The sequence below is a fragment of the Anomaloglossus baeobatrachus genome, chromosome 2 (assembly GCF_048569485.1).
Source record: "Anomaloglossus baeobatrachus isolate aAnoBae1 chromosome 2, aAnoBae1.hap1, whole genome shotgun sequence".
Classification (NCBI taxonomy): Eukaryota; Metazoa; Chordata; class Amphibia; order Anura; family Aromobatidae; genus Anomaloglossus; species Anomaloglossus baeobatrachus.
Genome location: NC_134354.1, coordinates 416,377 through 437,153, shown reverse-complemented (window position 1 = coordinate 437,153; position 20,777 = coordinate 416,377). Strand labels below are relative to the sequence as shown.

Sequence of the window (20,777 nt, the reverse complement as noted above, 5' to 3'; positions counted from 1 at the left end):
AGTTATCCCATGAGGTTCACTCTAACCAAGTTGGCTTTGTCAGTGAAAACTCAAGCCTCTGACAGCACAAGAAGAATTAACCTGGTCTCCCTTATAGAAGGACACAGACCACCTTCGGCTCCTACACTGGGGACATGTGATGTCAACTTTGGATTTAATAGACAAAATATTGAAAACCACCAATGCCTTGTACTCAGTCCCCTCAGCTAATGTACAAACTAACTACTTGTCATCAAACTTCCCTATCGACAATGGCACGAGGTAGGGGGCCCCCTCTCACCCCTTCTCTTTGGTCCAATAATGGAGCCATTTGCGGAATATATAAAAACAATCATAAAATCAAACGGTATATCTACTAGAGTAAGCCGGGCTGTGGAGTCAGTAAGCCGGGCTATAGTCGGTGAGCCCGGCTGTGGAGTCGGTGAGCCAAACCTCGACTCCGAAACTTCCTTGATTCCGACTCCCTCGTACATGACTCATGTTTGTGATAAATTTGCTGTGGTAAAATGGTGACATCAGGCTAATAATCACTATTATGATGGAATAATCGTGCTGTTTAGTTAAAACATAAAATATATTTATTGGAAACAAGTTTAGAACACAAAAATGACTTTAATAACTTGTAAATCTAAAATACAGGGTGCAGAAAGTGGGGGGAAAAAAAAAAGTTTTCAACAAAAATCTATGGAATAATATATGTGCAATTTATGAATTTGTTCTGAGAAATAGTATGGCCTCCATCAGATTCTCCTTCATGAACAGCCTCTCTTGGGTTGGTGGCAAAGCGGTGACCACATGGGCAACATCTCTAACAATCTTGGGGTATAAAGGAATTTCCTCCTGCAGTCAGTTTTGATGAGCGGTTGAACTCTTCTACTTCCTTGAGAGCAAATGAAAAATGTTGCATCTGTTTGCTATGGGAGTAGAATATTTTTCCCTGTGGCAACGCTTTGCTTCTTCATGTCGTCCAAGTACTTTTGAAAATTAAACTCCTCATCTGATGAGGCTGAAGACACAGCATCAGTAGGCCTGGATGATACAATTCATGTGAGGAGGATGAAGATAGGGCAGCAGTAGCACTAGCAGGATCCCAGTCCTCTTGCTCTTGGACGTCCTGTAGCCAATCATCCTAACTGCTACCTCAGTCAGAGCTTCTTTTCCTTTAGTAAGCTGGTGATCATCCAGCAAAATACGATGATTTGGCTCAGCGTACTCAGCTGCCAGAAGAATTGTATTTTCTAATAATAGTGTCTCTCCATTTCATTGAAGCAGAAATGCCATCTATAATTAAACCTGCTAAACAGCAAGTTTTTCCACTCCTTTATGAAAATGCCAGGCGTTAAATCCTCAGAATGTAATTTTTTAGTCACTGTAATTGGGTGATGAAGCAATTCATTGACCTTCATTTAGCGTTACCTGAGGGTTGGACATGTCTACAAGAAAGGGCTTCAGCTCAAGCAATCGCTCCATCATTAAAAACGTGCTGCCCCACCAAGTGGCCTGATCGACAATTGCCCCTTTTCCAGCACGTCTCATCAAGATGGAATAAATTTTAGGGATTCTGGCAGCAATAACCAATGTCCTCACTTTTCCAGAGTTCCAGCAGGTCCCTCCTGCAGACGATCTCTTAAGGCCCCGTCACACTAAGCAACATCGCTAGCAACATCGCTGCTAACGAACAACTTTTGTGACGTTGCTAGCGATGTTGCTGTGTGTGACATCCAGCAACAACCTGGCCCCTGCTGTGAGGTCGTTGGTTGTTGCTGAATGTCCTGGGCCATTTTTTAGTTGTTGCTGTCCCGCTGTGAAGCACAGATCGCTGTGTGTGACAGCGAGACAGCAACAACTAAATGTGCAGGCAGCAGGAGCCGGCTTCTGCGGAGGCTGGTAACCAATGTAAACATCGGGTAACCAAGAAGCCCTGTCCTTGGTTACCCGATATTTACCTTTGTTACCAGCCTCCACCGCTCTCACTGTCAGTGCCGGCTCCTGCTCTGTGCACATGTAGCTGCAGCACACATCGGGTTAATTAACCCGATGTGTACTGTAACTAGGAGAGCAAGGAGCCAGCGCTAAGCATTGTGCGCTGCTCCCTGCTCTGTGCACATTTAGCTGCAGCACACATCGGGTTAATTAACCCGATGTGTGCTGTAACTAGGAGAGCAAGGAGCCAGCGCTAAGCATTGTGCGCTGCTCCCTGCTCTGTGTACATTTAGCTGCAGCACACATCGGGTAATTAACCCGATGTGTGCTGTAACTAGGAGAGCAGGGAGCAGCGCTCAGTGTGCGCTGCTCCCTGCTCTCTGCACGTGTAGCTCCGTGCAGTGGTAACCAAGGTAAATATCGGGTTGGTTACCCGATATTTACCTTAGTTACCAAGCGCAGCATCTTCCACGCGGCGCTGGGGGCTGGTCACTGGTTGCTGGTGAGCTCACCAGCAACTTGTGTAGCGACGCTCCAGCGATCCCTGCCAGGTCAGGTTGCTGGTGGGATCGCTGGAGCGTCGCAGTGTGACATCTCACCAGCAACCTCCTAGCAACTTACCAGCGATCCCTATCGTTGTTGGGATCGCTGGTAAGTTGCTTAGTGTGACTGGACCTTTATTGCCGGCTGCAGCGTGTGCACAACATACCGCATGTGATAAATAAGCTTCAACAAGATCATCTCTTTGTAAAGGATCATTCTGCTTTTTGTGGAGAGTTTAGACTTGCTGTAAGAAGTCCTTACCTTAATCCTACTTTCCTGCTCACTCTGGAGTCTCCAGCCGTTCTGAGATGATTGCAGGCTTCCTTGTGCCTTTGTTTTACCCTTATCTGTAGAGGAGGAATGTCACTGCTTATATCATGTAGCTGATGTGTAGCACAGATTCATCTCCACTAAAACCTGAGATCCTCACATCAGGAATAGAACAGGCATTTATAGGACATTTCTGAACTTTCCCAAATTCCAATGAAAAAATATTCATCACATCCTGCACTGAACACTGGACACAATTTATTATATATTTTAGGAGTCGGTGTCACTCCATTTTATATCGACTCTGACTCCCGACTACACCAAAAATGGACTTAGACTCCACAGCCCTGACCGGGTAAGACAGCAGAAAATTACATTATTTGCATGAGACACAATCCATTGTCTAGATCAGGGGTCTCAAACTCGTCAGAGTAAGTGGGCCGCACATAAAAAAAATTTAAGGCAGAGGGCCGCATTCCTTTCAAATTTAATACAATACAATATAATTGTTAATTAATTATTTCAACTGTTATAACAATGCTACATTAGTATGCGCTGAGAATCAAAAATACCGTGAAGCAAAACGTCATTTTTTTATATTATTTATTTGTCAAAGAGAGTGGGCATCTGTGATTGGCATCAGCATCAAAATGTATAAGCAGATTCCAGGTTATTCCAACAGCCAAGCAAAGACACTCATTCTCTGTCACAGCATTCAAAAAATTACATAGAGCTGCGCAGTATTTTTGATTCTCAGAGCAGATAAAGCGGACAGCTACGGGCTGCCACCCCCAGCTGCCTGGCTTTTACTTAGCTGGCAATCAAAATATAGGGAAACCCAATTTTTTTTAATTAAATAATGAAAAAAAAAATGCGTGGGCTCCCGCCATATTTTGATCACCAGCCAGGTAAAACCAGACAGCTGAGGGCTGGGATTCTCAGCGTGGTAAGGCCCAAGCATTTTGGGCCCCCCCGCAGCCCACAACCGCCCCTGGAAATGGCGCATTCATCACAGCGCCATTTCCAGGTGCTTTACCTGGCTCTTCCAGCATCCCTGGTGGCAGTGGCACGCTGGGTAATAATGGGGTTAATACCAGCTTTGTATTCTCAGCTGCTAGTAAACCCGAAATTCATGGTGTCATGTCAAATTAGATGTGACCACCATGAATTTTTAGTAAATAGTAAAAAAACACAACACAGAGAAAAATATTTTTATTAGAAATTATACAAAAAAACACATTTAGGGACTCCCATCTTTTTTAGAAAAAAAAAGCTTCCCTCTGATGTAGTCCAAAGTCAATGTCAGCTCAGCTTCATCGCTCTGAACAGATGAGCATCTGTCCAGACCGACAAGAAGGCTGAGACTGAAAGTAACATTTTCCGGTCTTCCAGTCACCATCATCATCAAAATCATTTTTATTATCATCATGCACACACAGCCACCATCATCATCATACAAACACACATGGCAATCATCATCATCATTATACACACACACACACACACACAGCCAACATCATCATCATACACAGCCATCGTCATCATCATCATCGTCACTCACAAACAGCCACCACCACGATCATCATCAGTCACACACAGCCACCACCGCCATTATCATCAGTTGCACACAGTCACCACCACCATCAGTCACACACAGCCACTACCGCCATCATCATCATCAGTCACAAACAGCCACCAGCGCCATCATCAGTCACACACAGCCACCACTGCCATCATCATCAGTCGCACACAGCCACCATCACCATCATCATTAGTCACAAACAGCCACTACCGCCATCATCATCATCAGTCACACACAGCCACCACCGCCATCATCATCATCAGTCACACACAGCCACCACCGCCATCATCATCATCAGTCACACACAGCCACCACCACCATCATCATCATCAGTCGCACACAGCCACCACCTCCGTCATCATCATCAGTCACACACAGCCACCACCGCCATCATCATCATCATCAGTCACACACAGCCACTACCGCCATCATCATCATCAGTCACACACAGCCACCACCGCCATCATCATCATCATCAGTCACACACAGCCACCACCTCCATTATCATCATCAGCCGCACACAGCCACCACCGCCATCATCATCATCATCAGTCACACACAGCCACCACCGACATCATCATCATCAGTCACACACAGCCACCATCATCATCAGTCACACACAGCCACCACCGCCATCATCATCATCATCAGTCACACACAGCCACCACCTCCATTATCATCATCATCAGTCACACACAGCCACCACCGCCATCATCATCATCATCAGTCACACACAGCCACCATCATCATCAGTCACACACAGCCACCACTGCTATCAGAATCATCAGTCGCACACAGCCACCACTGCCGTCATCATGATCAGTCGCACACAGCCACCACCATCATCAGTCACACACAGCCACCACCTCCATTATCATCATCAGCCGCACACAGCCACCACCGCCATCATCATCATCATCAGTCACACACAGCCACCACCGACATCATCATCATCAGTCGCACACAGCCACCATCATCATCAGTCACACACAGCCACCACTGCTATCAGAATCATCAGTCGCACACAGCCACCACTGCCGTCATCATGATCAGTCGCACACAGCCACCACCATCATCAGTCACACACAGCCACCACCGTTATCATCATCATCAGTCGCACACAGCCACCACCACCATCATCAGTCGTACACAGCCACCACCACCATCATCAGTCGCACACAGCCACCACCGCCGTCATCATCATCAGTCCCACACAGCCACCACCGACATCATCATCATCAGTCGCACACAGCCACCATCGGTCACACACAGCCACCACCGCTATCATCATCCTCATCATCAACACAGCCATCATCATCATCATCCACACACACATACAGCCATCATCATCATCATCCACACACACAGCTATCATCATCCACACACACATACAGCCATCATCACCATCAACACACACAGCCATCATCATCATCATCATCATCATCCACACACAGCCATCATCATCATACACACACAGCCATCATCATCACACACACACACACACACACACACACACACATACAGCCATCATCACCATCAACACACACAGCCATCATCATCATCATCATCCACACACAGCCATCATCATCATACACACACAGCCATCATTACACACACACACACACACACACACACACACAGCCATCATCACACACACACAGCCATCATCACACACACACACACACAGACACACACAGCCATCATCATCATCATACACACACACACACAGCCATCATCATCATCATCCACACACACACACACACAGCCATCATCATCATCATCATACACACACACACACACACAGCCATCATCATCATCATCCACACACACACACACACACACAGCCATCATCATCATCATCCACACACACACACACACACACACACACACAGCCATCATCATCATCATCCACACACACACACACACACACACACACAGCCATCATCATCATCATCCACACACACACACACAGACACAGACACCACAAACGTTCTAACGTGCCCTATGCTCTTGTTCCTTCCGCTGCACCCGCCGGCAAAGCAGCTGACGTCAGCGCTGCTCGGGTCGCTCTGCTGAGCTCGAGTTGAACCCCGCGGTCGATTGCTTTACCCTGACATCTGATTGAACTCCGCATTTTATTGCTTCTCCCTGCTTCTCCAATGCGGAAGTGCGGCCGGCCGCGGCTGCAATGTGAAAGTGCGGCTGGCGACAATGACTGGAGGCAGTGGAGGGCAAATATCAAGTGCTCTGCACTGTGTCTGCGGGCCACATAAATCAGACTGGCGGGCCGCATGCGGCCCGGGGGCCGCGTGTTTGAGACCCCTGGTCTAGATGATATCTCCAAAACCATAGAAACATTCCCAAAAACCTCATATCAAATCAACTCAGAGAAATCTAAAAAAATAAAGTCTTTTCTTCAATAAGAAACAAGAAATACAAACAAGAAATATAATTTTAAATGGGGAAGAAGAAACAACATTCTATACTTGGGCTGACAGATCACAAACCCAGGTTCTGCACAGATCAGAATATAGAAGATCATCCAAGATGAGGGAATTAGTCACCAGATTTTCCATTATGAGCTGCTGCCACCACCAGTGAGCCCCCATATACAGCTCTCTAGAATACTGTATATGAGAGCCCAGGCCGCTCTGTAGACACCTGGGGATGGTTGGGTCCTATGGACATCCCTGCTCTTGGGTCCGGCGCCTCCTCCATCTTATGCCGTCGCCATCCTCCTGCCCTACTCCACGTGGATGACATGTCCTTGGTCATCCACACACAGGCCACAGTGGAAGGAAAAAAATGTTACTTTAACCCCAAATTTTATATTTTCACAAGGGTAACAGGAGATAGAACAACAAACTGGACAGTGCACTATTTCTCCAGTGTATGCAGATACCCCATGTGTGGGGGAAAAACTATTGTTTGGGTTCACGGCAGGACAAAGAAAGGAATGAGCAACATTACATTTTTTATTTTTTTTAAGCAAAATTGGCTGGAATCATTGGCGGACGCCATGTCGCGTTTGGAGACCCCCTGAGGTGCCTAGATAGTGGAAAACCCCAACCAAGAGTGACCCCACTTTGGAAACTAAACCTCAAGGAATTTATCTAGATGGTTGGTGAGCACCTTGAACCCCCGGGGGCTTCACAGAATTTTTAAACACTGTGCCATGAAAAAAAAAACATTTTTAACCACATAAATGTTACTTTAAGCTCAAATGTTTCCTTTTCACAAGGGTAACAGAAGATAATGGACCTTACACTTTATTGTGCAATTTCTCCTGAATACACCGATACCCCATATGTGGTGGAAATCTACTTTTGAGGCACAGTACAAAGTGAAGAAGGGATAGAGCTAAATATTGGGGTGCAGATTTAGTTGGAATGGTTTGTGGGTGCCATGTCAGATTGGCAGAGCCCCTGAGGTGCCAGAACGGCAGAGACTCCCCACAAGTGACCCCATTTTACAAGCCTCACCTCTCAATGCGTTCATCCAGGGGTGCATTGAGCAGATTGACACTGCAGGGGTCACAAAATGTTATACTATTGGGCGATGAACAAAAAATAATGACATTTTTACCACTAAAATGTTGTTTTAACCCAACATTTCCAATTTTCACAAGGGGAATAAGTAAAAAAAAGGCCCCATAATTTGTCAGACAATTTGTTCTGAATGTGGCAATACCCCACATGTGACTGTACAGTAGTGTTTGGCAGCACCGCAGGGCTCGAGAGGGAAGGAGCGACATTTGATTTTTGGAGCACAGACTTTCCTAGAATAGTTGGCGAACTTCAATTGCAGAGAGCCTATGTGCTAAAACAGCAGAAACACCCCACAAGAGACCCCATTTTGGAAATTACACCCCTCTGGGAATTCATCTATGGGTGTAGTAATGATTTAGTCTGTGGAAAAACACCCATGGTTTCAAACACAGTGAATGTTGCAGAATTAAAAATTGCAAATAAGCCCTTGTAGTGCCCGTAAATTGTGCCCAGCTCATGCTTCTATAAACACACACGCGCGCACACACACACACACACACACACAAAAATAGGCGGGCTCTCCTCACTACGACAATGCCAAACATGTGGATACTAACTGTGGTTAAGGCACATTGTGGGGCTCAAAAGGAAGGGGGCATTTGAAGCACAGATTTTGCTAAATTTCTTTTTTAAGGGGGAGAGAGTCATAGTGTTTTTTCAGAGACTTTGTGCTACCAGTAATGTGCAATCCCCCTATATTTCCGTTAACCGATGACGGACCTGCGTGGGATCTTGTGCGGCTATGGGTTGAGTTGAATGCTATTTGGTGGTGATTTTGACACAGAACATTTTGGATCAGTTCACATTTATCCTGTGCTCTATGCTGAGCGCTTATATGGGAGTTTCCATCTACATCTGCAAAATAAGCGATTCAGGTGAAACCCACAATGGATCCATTCACTAATGAGGCAGCAGAGTTAATCCGGACTCTGATCATCCTCTGCTCCGTGGTCTCCGTCTTTTCAAAGGTGAATAAAACTGTCGAGGACTGCACTTTTGTGCACATCTAAAAAGACGCATAATCAGATGGACACCGCCGCACCACAGGTCATTCCCTCTGCCGCATTACAGTTAATTTCAGTTGAGAATGTGGCCTTAATTACAATTTTCTGAGATTTACACATAGCCCCAAGTGTATGCACTCAGTGTAGAGCGCAGGATAAATGTGGGCTGCATCGTGCTGCCATCTGTGGGAGGCAGAATGAACAAATCAACAGCAGTTGAAGAATTGGCTTTATTACTACTTTTACACCATTCAATGTACGGTATAACTGATACGGCGGCTTTATTCTTCGGGTCTGCACAATTACAGCGATACCACGTTTATATTTTTTTTATGCTTTGCAGCTTTTACACCATAAAAACAATTTTATAGAAAAAAAAAATTTTGCATTGCTGAATTCTGAGAGCTTCAGCTTTTTCCATTTTTTGCTGTCTGGGACTTTTTTTTTGCGGGACAAGATGACATTTTCAGGGTACCATTTTTATTCACCTGACTTTTTGATCGCGTTTAATTCTACTTTTTTGTCACCTCAAGAATGTAAAGACATATTTTTTGCTATTTTTTTTTTTTTACAGTGTTCACTGAAGGGGTTAACTAGTGTGAGAGATATACATATCGGGTTGTTCCGGACTTGGCGATACCAAATGTGTGAGGTTTTCTTTATTTTTATTTTTTTTTTTTCACATAAGTATACATAGTTGTTTTATTTATTTTGTGCATTTTTTTAGGTCTTTATTTTTTTTTTACAATTGTTTTCATTTTTTTTCTCAACTTTTGTCACTAAAGGTACCGTCACACTAAGCGACGCTCCAGCAATCCCACCAGCAACCTGACCTGGCAGGGATCGCTGGAGCGTCGCTACATGGGTTGCTGGTGAGCTGTCACACAGGCAGATCTCACCAGCAACCAGTGACCAGCCCCCAGCCAGCAGCGACGCGAGGAAGGTAACCAACCCGATATTTACCTTGGTTACCAGCGCACACCGCTTAGGGCTGGCTCCCTGCACTCCTAGCCAGAGTACACATCGGGTTAATTACCCGATGTGTAGTCTGGCTATGTGTGCAGAGAGCAGGGAGCCAGCACTGACAGCGTGAGAGCGGTGGACGCTGGTAACGAAGGTAAATATCGGGTAACCAAGGAAAGGGCATCTTTGTTACCCGATATTTACCTTGGTTACCAGCGTCCGCAGAAGCTGGCTCCCTGCTCATTCAGTTGTTGCTCTCTCGCTGTCACACACAGCGACGTGTGCTTCGCAGCGGGAGAGCAACAACTAAAAAATGGTCCAGGACATTCAGCAACAACCGGCGACCTCACAGCAGGGGCCAGGGTGTTGCTGGATGTCACACACAGCAACATCGCTAGCAACATCGCTGTTGCGTTACAAAAGTCGTGCCTCAGCAGCGATGTTGCTAGCGATGTTGCTTAGTGTGACGTGGCCTTTAGTCCCTAAATGGGACATTACCTTTTATAGCTCTGATGGCTGGTATCATGTATTGCAATACATAAGCCTCTCAGATCATGCTCCTTGCATGATCCCAGACACTTTCCATAGCTGCGTGATCCGAAAATCGTCATGACAATCTTGGACCACCATGGGAGTGATTGGGCCCTCGCGATGACATTGTGGGGATACCAATCGGACAGAAGAGGGAGCGCATTCTCTCTTCCATTCCCCTAAATGTTGTGATCGATATTGATTGTGGCAAATATAAGGTTAAACAGTCAGGGATGGCATGGCTGTAACTGGCTAGGACGCGGTTGTCATGTAAGCCGAGCTCCCAGCGGTGATCACACATGCCCAGCTCCTGTGCCCGCACGATTGCGTGGATGTACCGGTCCACCCACGGTCGGGAAGGAGTTAAAGACAAAAAAATAGGTGGTGTGGGACCACCCAACATCACAGGATACTACTTCACTTAATCAACCTGACACACACATTCTTGATACAAAACTTAAACCACCAAGCTTCTTCACACTTAAAGCCTCAGTACATGCGAGGAACAATGACATCTTACCAGGACAAAGTATCTAAGATGAATCCTCGTGGTAGTCCAAACATATTCTTAAAAATGGCTAACCTGAAAATCTCCAAAAACCAACGGGCATCATCTGCAAATCGCGCCCCTCATACATCCTACAAGGTCCGGACTCCAGACAATTACAACGCGGTAAGTCCAAAAAATGACTTCAATGTCCCGAATCAAATCTATAGGAATATAAAATATAGAGGAACATATACACAACCAAGACTCCACGTACTAACCCCGGAAGAATCTCAGGCCTAATAGAGAATGCACAAATACAACATACAGAGAACGAGATCAACGAGGAGAACAGAAATAGACTTCAATGTCCCGAATCAAATCTATAGGAATATAAAATATAGAGGAACATATACACAACCAAGACTCCACGTACTAACCCCGGAAGAATCTCAGGCCTAATAGAGAATGCACAAATACAACATACAGAGAACGAGATCAACGAGGAGAACAGAAATAGACTTCAATGTCCCGAATCAAATCTATAGGAATATAAAATATAGAGGAACATATACACAACCAAGACTCCCCGTACTAACCCCGAAGAATCTCAGGCCTAATAGAGAATGCACAAATACAACATACAGAGAACGAGATCAACGAGGAGAACAGAAATAGACTTCAATGTCCCGAATCAAATCTATAGGAATATAAAATATAGAGGAACATATACACAACCAAGACTCCCCGTACTATCCCCGGAAGAATCTCAGGCCTAATAGAGAATGCACAAATACAACATACAGAGAACGAGATCAACAAGGAGAACAGAAATACACTTCAATGTCCCGAATCAAATCTATAGGAATATAAAATATAGAGGAACATATACACAACCAAGACTCCACGTACTAACCCCGGAAGAATCTCAGGCCTAATAGAGAATGCACAAATACAACATACAGAGAACGAGATCAACGAGGAGAACAGAAATAGACGTCAATGTCCCGAATCAAATCTATAGGAATATAAAATATAGAGGAACATATACACAACCAAGACTCCACGTACTATCCCCGGAAGAATCTCAGGCCTAATAGAGAATGCACAAATACAACATACAGAGAACGAGATCAACGAGGAGAACAGAAATAGACGTCAATGTCCCGAATCAAATCTATAGGAATATAAAATATAGAGGAACATATACACAACCAAGACTCCACGTACTAACCCCGGAAGAATCTCAGGCCTAATAGAGAATGCACAAATACAACATACAGAGAACGAGATCAACAAGGAGAATAGAAATACACTTCAATGTCCCGAATCAAATCTATAGGAATATAAAATATAGAGGAACATATACACAACCAAGACTCCCCGTACTATCCCCGGAAGAATCTCAGGCCTAATAGAGAATGCACAAATACAACATACAGAGAACGAGATCAACGAGGAGAACAGAAATAGACGTCAATGTCACGAATCAGATCTATAGGAATATAAAATATAGAGGAACATATACACAACCAAGACTCCACGTACTAACCCCGGAAGAATCTCAGGCCTAATAGAGAATGCACAAATACAACATACAGAGAACGAGATCAACGAGGAGAACAGAAATAGACGTCAATGTCACGAATCAAATCTATAGGAATATAAAATATAGAGGAACATATACACAACCAAGACTCCCCGTACTATCCCCGGAAGAATCTCAGGCCTAATAGAGAATGCACAAATACAACATACAGAGAACGAGATCAACGAGGAGAACAGAAATAGACGTCAATGTCCCGAATCAAATCTATAGGAATATAAAATATAGAGGAACATATACACAACCAAGACTCCCCGTACTATCCCCGGAAGAATCTCAGGCCTAATAGAGAATGCACAAATACAACATACAGAGAACGAGATCAACGAGGAGAACAGAAATAGACGTCAATGTCACGAATCAGATCTATAGGAATATAAAATATAGAGGAACATATACACAACCAAGACTCCCCGTACTGTCCTGTACTGAGAACATAAATAGATTTCAATGGTCTCAAGCCCCTAAATATTCAGCTCGTGCCTCCTCCAAGAAGCCCGAATATTGGCCGGATTCCTCTGCACTCCAGTGAGACATACAAAATATCACAAATATTCCAAAAAGAGAAATTGCAACCAAACAAGTGATTCCCCCGTCTTCTGGAATTGTGCAGACATGAAAGAGTTACGGAAAGAAGGAAATGAAATCAGAAAACAACAGAGTAGGAACGCACCCCATCCCCAACTAGGTCTTCTATGTCTGAACACTGACGGAAGCCGAAAATATGATCCCATCACTACAATATGGGGGATTCAGTATATATAATAAGGCGGATAGTCTATATATTTATTATGGGAGATATAATATATGTGACTACAGTATATATAATAAGGGGGATACAGTATATATAACAAGGGCGGATATAGTGAATATATTATAGGGGATATCATAAATGGGGATACAGTATATATAATATGTGGGATGCAGTATAAAGTGGATATAGTGTATATATTTATTATGGGAGATATAATATATGTGAATACAGTATATATATATATGGGGGATACAGTATATATAAGGGTGGATAGTGTATATATTTATTATGGGGGATATAATATATGGAGGATACAGTATATCATGGGCAGCACAGTGGCTTAGTGGATAGCACTGCAGTTTTGTGGTGGCTCAGTGGTTAGCACTGCAGTCTTGCAGCGCTGGGGTCCTGGGTTCAAATCCCACTTAGGACACCATCTGCAAGGAGTTTGTATGTTCTCCTCGTGTTTGCGTGGGTTTCCTCCCGGGTTCTCCAGTTTTCTCCCACACTCCAAAGACACACACACATGAAACCTAGATTGTGAGCCCCAATGGGGACAGTGTGTCCATTGTATGTAAAGCGCTGTGGAATTAATAGCGCTATATAAATTAATAAATATTATTATTATATATAATATGGGTGGATACAGTATATATAACAAGGACGGATATAAAGAATATATTTATTATAGGGGAATATAATATATGGGGATACAGTATATATATAATAAGGGCGGATATAGTGTTTAATTGTATTATGGGGGACATAATGTGTGGGGATATAATATATATAGGGATACAGAAATATATATATTATATATATATAAAAATATGGGGTATATAATAAATACCATAAGTGGATATATATAATATGGGTGATGTAATATATACCATGAGTGGATATATTGTATATAATATGGGGGGTGCACGTCTTTATCAGTGCCCCTCACCTGAGTCTCATGTGATAATGTTATCTAGAATGGAGCAATGAACAAAAGTGTAAGACAAAAGCCCAGAGATAACCCGAAGACATGGTGTGTGGAGGGGTCAGCAGCCCTGACACCCCCCAAACCTCCCCCTCCTCATTGTGTCACCATCAGGACTGACACAGGGGGTCACAGGGATCAGAGATAATCTCTGCTGATCCCTCAGGATCAGGGCTACACATATATATATATACATACTGTATATACTCCTTGTCTGACATAGGTAAACCAAAATTAAGCAATGTGCAAATAATGGACGAGACATCCAAAGATCAGAAACAGCCACAAAAGCAACCATCACCGAGAGGATACCACCAGCCGAGAGACACAACGTCATGCGCGTGCCAAAGCCAAGAGACACAACATCACGCGCGCCACAGCCGACAAACACATCATCCGTGCGCCACAGCAGACACAACGTCACGTACGTGCCACAGCCGACAGACAACGTCACGCGCACGACACAGCTGACTGACGTCAAGCGCGCGCCACAGTCGAGAGACACAACGTCACGCGTGAGACATAGCCGAGAGACACAACGTCAAGCGCGCGCCACAGCCGAGAGACACAACGTCACGCGTGCGACACAGCCGAGAGACACAACGTCACGCGTGCGACACAGCCGAGAGACACAACGTCACGCGTGCGACACAGCCGAGAGACACAACGTCAAGCGCGCGCCACAGTCGAGAGACACAACGTCACGCGTGCGACACAGCCGAGAGAAACAACGTCACGCGTGCGACACAGCCGAGAGACACAACGTCACGCGTGCGACACAGCCGAGAGACACAACGTCAAGCGCGCGCCACAGTCGAGAGACACAACGTCAAGCGCGCGCCACAGTCGAGAGACACAACGTCACGCGTGCGACACAGCCGAGAGACACAACGTCACGCGTGCGACACAGCCGAGAGACACAACGTCACGCGTGCGACACAGCCGAGAGACACAACGTCAAGCGCGCGCCACAGTCGAGAGACACAACGACACGCGTGCGACACAGCCGAGAGACACAACGTCACGCGTGCGACACAGCCGAGAGACACAACGTCACGCGTGCGACACAGCCGAGAGACACAAGGTCACGCGCGCGCCACAGCAGCTGTGATACGTCATATACACGAGACCCAGTTGTGATACATTTCACACAAATATATTGTAGTACGGTATATGTATACATACACCACAGTATATTTATATGTAAATATCTGTGCGTTCTGTTATGGGAAAATATATATTATATATATACACACACTATGGCTTAGATACGTTACACATTACAGCTGAGATACAAGAATGCATGTAAACACATTTATATACACTGCTCAAGACCCAACACTAAGAAGACACATGAGATGGGGAGGACAGAAGTGTAGAAAGTTATGTCCGGCTCCTCTCACATACCCGCTCCGGCTCCTTCCTCGCTCTGTTTCCTGCTTCTTGTGAGACGTTCGATGACTTCCTTATCTGCAGCTCATCCCCAGCCCGGCCCTTCATACCTGCCGCCCCCGCCCTCCTCACCTGCCCTGTGCTCCAGGTGCCCAGACAGGTTATACCAGTCCCCAGTGTACAGTAATGGCTGCAGCAGAGTAGCCCCAGTGTATAGTAATGGCTGGAGCAGAGTAGCCCCAGTGTACAGTAATGGCTGGAGCAGAGTAGCCCCAGTGTACAGTAATGGCTGGAGCAGAGTAACCCCAGTGTATAGTAATGGCTGGAGCAGAGTAACCCCAGTGTACAGTAATGGCTGGAGCAGAGTAGCTCCAGTGTACAGTAATGGCTGGAGCAGAGTAGCCCCAGTGTACAGTAATGGCTGGAGCAGAGTAGCCCCAGTGTACAGTAATGGCTGGAGCAGAGTAGCCCCAGTGTACAGTAATGGCTGGAGCAGAGTAACCCCAGTGTATAGTAATGGCTGGAGCAGAGTAGCCCCAGTGTACAGTAATGGCTGCAGCAGAGTAGCCCCAGTGTACAGTAATGGCTGCAGCAGAGTAACCCCAGTGTATAGTAATGGCTGGAGCAGAGTAGCCCCAGTGTATAGTAATGGCTGGAGCAGAGTAGCTCCAGTGTATAGTAATGGCTGGAGCAGAGTAGCCCCAGTGTACAGTAATGGCTGCAGAAGAGTAGCCCCAGTGTACAGTAATGGCTGCAGCAGAGTAGCCCCAGTGTATAGTAATGGCTGCAGCAGAGTAGCCCCAGTGTATAGTAATGGCTGGAGCAGAGTAGCTCCAGTGTATAGTAATGGCTGGAGCAGAGTAGCCCCAGTGTACAGTAATGGCTGCAGAAGAGTAGCCCCAGTGTACAGTAATGGCTGCAGCAGAGTAGCCCCAGTGTATAGTAATGGCTGCAGCAGAGTAGCCCCAGTGTACAGTAATGGCTGGAGCAGAGTATCCCCAGTGTATAGTAATGGCTGGAGCAGAGTAGCCCCAGTGTACAGTAATGGCTGGAGCAGAGTAACCCCAGTGTACAGTAATGGCTGCAGCAGAGTAGCCCCAGTGTACAGTAATGGCTGGAGCAGAGTAGCCCCAGTGTATAGTAATGGCTGGAGCAGAGTAGCCCCAGTGTATAGTAATGGCTGGAGCAGAGTAACCCCAGTGTATAGTAATGGCTGGAGCAGAGTAGCCCCAGTGTAGAGTAATGGCTGCAGCAGAGTAGCCCCAGTGTACAGTAATAGCTGGAGCAGAGTAGCCCCAGTGTACAGTAATGGCTGGAGCAGAGTAGCCCCAGTGTAGAGTAATGGCTGCAGCAGAGTAGCCCCAGTGTATAGTAATGGCTGCAGCAGAGTAGCCCCAGTGTATAGTAATGGCTGGAGCAGAGTAGCCCCAGTGTATAGTAATGGCTGCAGCAGAGTAGCTCCAGTGTATAGTAATGGCTGCAGCAGAGTAGCCCCAGTGTATAGTAATGGCTGCAGCAGAGTAGCCCCAGTGTATAGTAATGGCTGGAGCAGAGTAGCCCCAGTGTATAGTAATGGCTGCAGCAGAGTAGCCCCAGTGTATAGTAATGGCTGGAGCAGAGTAGCCCCAGTGTATAGTAATGGCTGGAGCAGAGTAACCCCAGTGTATAGTAATGGCTGCAGCAGAGTAGCCCCAGTGTATAGTAATGGCTGCAGCAGAGCAGCCCCAGTGTATAGTAATGGCTGGAGCAGAGTAGCCCCAGTGTACAGTAATGGCTGCAGCAGAGCAGCCCCAGTGTATAGTAATGGCTGGAGCAGAGTAGCCCCAGTGTACAGTAATGGCTGGAGCAGAGTAGCCCCAGTGTATAGTAATGGCTGGAGCAGAGTAGCCCCAGTGTACAGTAATGGCTGGAGCAGAGTAGCCCCAGTGTACAGTAATGGCTGGAGCAGAGTAGCCCCAGTGTATAGTAATGGCTGGAGCAGAGTAGCCCCAGTGTACAGTAATGGCTGGAGCAGAGTAACCCCAGTGTACAGTAATGGCTGGAGCAGAGTAACCCCAGTGTACAGTAATGGCTGGAGCAGAGTAGCCCCAGTGTACAGTAATGGCTGGAGCAGAGTAACCCCAGTGTACAGTAATGGCTGGAGCAGAGTAACCCCAGTGTATAGTAATGGCTGGAGCAGAGTAGCCCCAGTGTACAGTAATGGCTGGAGCAGAGTAACCCCAGTGTATAGTAATGGCTGCAGCAGAGTAGCCCCAGTGTACAGTAATGGCTGGAGCAGAGTAGCCCCAGTGTATAGTAATGGCTGCAGCAGAGCAGCCCCAGTGTATAGTAATGGCTGGAGCAGAGTAGCCCCAGTGTACAGTAATGGCTGCAGCAGAGCAGCCCCAGTGTATAGTAATGGCTGGAGCAGAGTAGCCCCAGTGTACAGTAATGGCTGGAGCAGAGTAGCCCCAGTCTATAGTAATGGCTGGAGCAGAGTAGCCCCAGTGTACAGTAATGGCTGCAGCAGAGTAGCCCCAGTGTATAGTAATGGCTGCAGCAGAGTAGCCCCAGTGTATAGTAATGGCTGCAGCAGAGCAGCCCCAGTGTACAGTAATGGCTGGAGCAGAGTAGCCCCAGTGTACAGTAATGGCTGCAGCAGAGCAGCCCCAGTGTATAGTAATGGCTGGAGCAGAGTAGCCCCAGTGTACAGTAATGGCTGGAGCAGAGTAGCCCCAGTGTATAGTAATGGCTGGAGCAGAGTAGCCCCAGTGTACAGTAATGGCTGCAGCAGAGTAGCCCCAGTGTATAGTAATGGCTGCAGCAGAGTAGCCCCAGTGTATAGTAATGGCTGCAGCAGAGCAGCCCCAGTGTACAGTAATGGCTGGAGCAGAGTAGCCCCAGTGTACAGTAATGGCTGGAGCAGAGTAGCCCCAGTGTATAGTAATGGCTGCAGCAGAGTAGCTCCAGTGTATAGTAATGGCTGCAGCAGAGTAGCCCCAGTGTATAGTAATGGCTGCAGCAGAGTAGCCCCAGTGTATAGTAATGGCTGGAGCAGAGTAGCCCCAGTGTATAGTAATGGCTGCAGCAGAGTAGCCCCAGTGTATAGTAATGGCTGGAGCAGAGTAGCCCCAGTGTATAGTAATGGCTGGAGCAGAGTAACCCCAGTGTATAGTAATGGCTGCAGCAGAGTAGCCCCAGTGTATAGTAATGGCTGCAGCAGAGCAGCCCCAGTGTATAGTAATGGCTGGAGCAGAGTAGCCCCAGTGTACAGTAATGGCTGCAGCAGAGCAGCCCCAGTGTATAGTAATGGCTGGAGCAGAGTAGCCCCAGTGTACAGTAATGGCTGGAGCAGAGTAGCCCCAGTGTATAGTAATGGCTGGAGCAGAGTAGCCCCAGTGTACAGTAATGGCTGGAGCAGAGTAGCCCCAGTGTATAGTAATGGCTGGAGCAGAGTAGCCCCAGTGTACAGTAATGGCTGGAGCAGAGTAACCCCAGTGTACAGTAATGGCTGGAGCAGAGTAACCCCAGTGTATAGTAATGGCTGGAGCAGAGTAGCCCCAGTGTACAGTAATGGCTGGAGCAGAGTAGCCCCAGTGTATAGTAATGGCTGCAGCAGAGTAGCCCCAGTGTATAGTAATAGCTGGAGCAGAGTAGCCCCAGTATACAGTAATGGCTTGAGCAGAGTAACCCCAGTGTATAGTAATGGCTGCAGCAGAGTAGCCCCAGTGTACAGTAATGGCTGGAGCAGAGTAGCCCCAGTGTATAGTAATGGCTGCAGCAGAGCAGCCCCAGTGTATAGTAATGGCTGGAGCAGAGTAGCCCCAGTGTACAGTAATGGCTGCAGCAGAGCAGCCCCAGTGTATAGTAATGGCTGGAGCAGAGTAGCCCCAGTGTACAGTAATGGCTGGAGCAGAGTAGCCCCAGTCTATAGTAATGGCTGGAGCAGAGTAGCCCCAGTGTACAGTAATGGCTGCAGCAGAGTAGCCCCAGTGTATAGTAATGGCTGCAGCAGAGTAGCCCCAGTGTATAGTAATGGCTGCAGCAGAGCAGCCCCAGTGTACAGTAATGGCTGGAGCAGAGTAGCCCCAGTGTACAGTAATGGCTGGAGCAGAGTAGCCCCAGTGTATAGTGATGGCTGCAGCAGAGTAGCCCCAGTGTATAGTAATGGCTGGAGCAGAGTAGCCCCAGTGTATAGTAATGGCTGCAGCAGAGTAGCTCCAGTGTATAGTAATGGCTGCAGCAGAGTAGCCCCAGTATATAGTAATGGCTGGAGCAGAGTAGCCCCAGTGTATAGTAATGGCTGGAGCAGAGTAGCCCCAGTGTACAGTAATGGCTGCAGCAGAGTAGCCCCAGTGTATAGTAATGGCTGGAGCAGAGTAGCCCCAGTGTACAGTAATGGCTGCAGCAGAGTAGCCCCAGTGTACAGTAATGGCTGCAGCAGAGTAGCCCCAGTGTATAGTAATGGCTGCAGCAGAGTAGCCCCAGTGTATAGTAATGGATGGAGCAGAGTAGCCCCAGTGTATAGTAATGGCTGCAGCAGAGTAGCCCCAGTGTACAGTAATGGCTGGAGCAGAGCAGCCCCAGTGTATAGTAATGGCTGCAGCAGAGTAGCCCCAGTGTATAGTAATGGCTGGAGCAGAGTAGCCCCAGTGTACAGTAGTGGCTGGAGCAGAGTAGCCCCAGTGTATAGTAATGGCTGCAGCAGAGCAGCCCCAGTGTATAGTAATGGCTGGAGCAGAGTAGCCCCAGTGTACAGTAATGGCTGGAGCAGAGTAACCCCAGTGTATAGTAATGGCTGCAGCAGAGTAGCCCCAGTGTATAGTAATGGCTGCAGCAGAGCAGCCCCAGTGTATAGTAATGGCTGGAGCAGAGTAGCCCCAGTGTACAGTAATGGCTGCAGCAGAGCAGCCCCAGTGTATAGTAATGGCTGGAGCAGAGTAGCCCCAGTGTACAGTAATGGCTGGAGCAGAGTAGCCCCAGTGTATAGTAATGGCTGGAGCAGAGTAGCCCCAGTGTACAGTAATGGCTGGAGCAGAGTAGCCCCAGTGTACAGTAATGGCTGGAGCAGAGTAACCCCAGTGTACAGTAATGGCTGGAGCAGAGTAACCCCAGTGTATAGTAATGGCTGGAGCAGAGTAACCCCAGTGTACAGTAATGGCTGGAGCAGAGTAGCCCCAGTGTATAGTAATGGCTGCAGCAGAGTAGCC

General features: G+C 46.8%; 1 protein-coding gene across 1 annotated transcript in view; it reads right to left on the bottom strand.

The window, feature by feature from the left end:
• SLC37A1 (solute carrier family 37 member 1) overlaps positions 1 to 15,635 on the bottom strand; it is a 147,780-nt gene extending 132,145 nt beyond the window's left edge. The window contains exon 1 of the mRNA XM_075334805.1: positions 15,604 to 15,635. The gene's annotated coding sequence lies outside the window, so the exon portion shown is untranslated. The remainder of the gene's footprint in view (positions 1 to 15,603) is intronic.
• Positions 15,636 to 20,777: the final 5,142 nt, after the last annotated feature.